The sequence below is a fragment of the Chrysochloris asiatica genome, unplaced genomic scaffold (genome assembly GCF_000296735.1).
Source record: "Chrysochloris asiatica unplaced genomic scaffold, ChrAsi1.0 scaffold00395, whole genome shotgun sequence".
Lineage (NCBI taxonomy): Eukaryota > Metazoa > Chordata > Mammalia > Afrosoricida > Chrysochloridae > Chrysochloris > Chrysochloris asiatica.
In genome coordinates this window covers 727,835-729,580 of record NW_006408913.1, presented here as the reverse complement: position 1 = coordinate 729,580, position 1,746 = coordinate 727,835, and the positions used below count along the sequence as shown (strand labels likewise).

General features: G+C 38.8%; 1 pseudogene; it reads right to left on the bottom strand.

The window, feature by feature from the left end:
- The window catches only part of LOC102821136, a 22,966-nt pseudogene that overhangs the window by 1,618 nt on the left and 19,602 nt on the right, over positions 1–1,746 (bottom strand).

The window sequence follows — 1,746 nt, the reverse complement described above, 5'->3', positions numbered from 1 at the left end:
TCATAAACATAATCGCTTCTTAGTTTTAAAAAAAAAGCAGATTAAATACATAAGCAAGCACAAATGGGGGTAGAGGGAAAGCAATGTCACATGGGCATGACTGAGGAACAGAGGAACACTGGGCTTCAGAAGCTGAGACAAGGACCATCCTTTTCTCTCAGGGTTGACAGAGTGCTTTCCTCTAGAGATGGTGCCCTGATGTCAGACTTCTTGTCACCTGAACTTTAAGAAAATTAATTTCTTTTTCTAAAAACCATCCACTTGTATTTGTTATAGCAGCACTAGGAAACTACGACAGCCTCTGATAACATGAAGAATCCTTTCCGTGTTTCAGAAAAGGGATACTGAAAGTCCTACATCTTTCTGATATTTCTTATTTGAACATCTTGTTCTTGATATGATCCTAACATCAGTATGATTTTAAAGGACTAACTAGAAACCACATCTTGTATGTAATCTCCCTAAACTCTCCTAAATTTGACCTGTGAGATAACAAGTAAAAATCGGTAAAAGAAATTGCTCTTATAACCAGAATTATCTGAAAAAATTGTTTTGTCCACAAATAACAATGCATCTGGTAGAGAATGTCTCTGTTCCTATGAGCATGAGGACAAAGACCCAAGTACAATTGTGCTCTCACATGGAGGGGAAACATGGAGTAAAGGAGGCATAAACACTAAATATTTCCCTTGCTCACTACTAATGCAATTAGAAGAGCATGGGAGAACCATCTAGCAATTTGTCAAATGGTTAAATGCAGAGTTACCTCATAACCCAGCAATTCTACTCCTAGATATATACTCAAGAGAAACGAAAACATATGTCCACATAGGAAAGTGACCATCAATGTCCACAGCAGCTGAACTCGTAAGAGCCCACAAGTGGAAACAACCCAAATGTCCATCAACTGATAAACGGACCCCGAAGATGTGATCTAATCTACACAGTATTTTTCAATCAAGAATAGGGACAAAGTATGTATGATAAAATACGAATGAAACTTGAAAAGATAATGCAAAGCGTATGAAAGCTAGATACAAAGAACCAAATATTGCATGGTTCCAATGATATGAACTGTCCTGAATAGAAAAACCAAAGGGATAGGCTAGTGATTGCTTAGAGGTGGATTGTTGTTGTTAAGTACCATGGAGTCGGTTCCGACTCATAAACCCTGCACAGGGTTTCCGAGGCTGTAAATCTTTACAGGAGCAGAAAGCCTCATCTTTCTCTCGCAGAACAGCTGGTGGTTTCAAACAGCTGACCTTACGACTAGCAGCCCAATTCGTAACCATTACGCTACCAAGAGCTCCTTAGGGGTGGATGGGAGAAGAAAATTGATAGCAAAAGTTAAAAGATGTGGGTTTTTTTGGGGGGTGGTAATCAAAATGCTATATATTTAATTGTGGTATGCAACTCTGTGAATATACTAAAAGTCATTGAATTGGACTTTTTTTTTTAACAAACAAATTTATTCTCTCACTGTTTAAGAGACTACAAAAGTCAAAATTCAGAGTGCCTGTCAGCTCTAGAGGAAGTTTTTCTATCCTTGTCAGCTCTGGGAAAAGGGCTTTGTCTCTTTTCAGCATCTCTGTAAGCCCAGTGTTCGTGAGAGAACCCTATACATCTGGACATTAATCTTCCCCTGGATCTAGGAGCTTCACAGTGCAGGAACTCAAGTCCAAAAATGTACTCCACTCCTGGCTTTTCTTTCCTGGTGGTAATGTTGTTGTTGTTGTTAATTGCCAT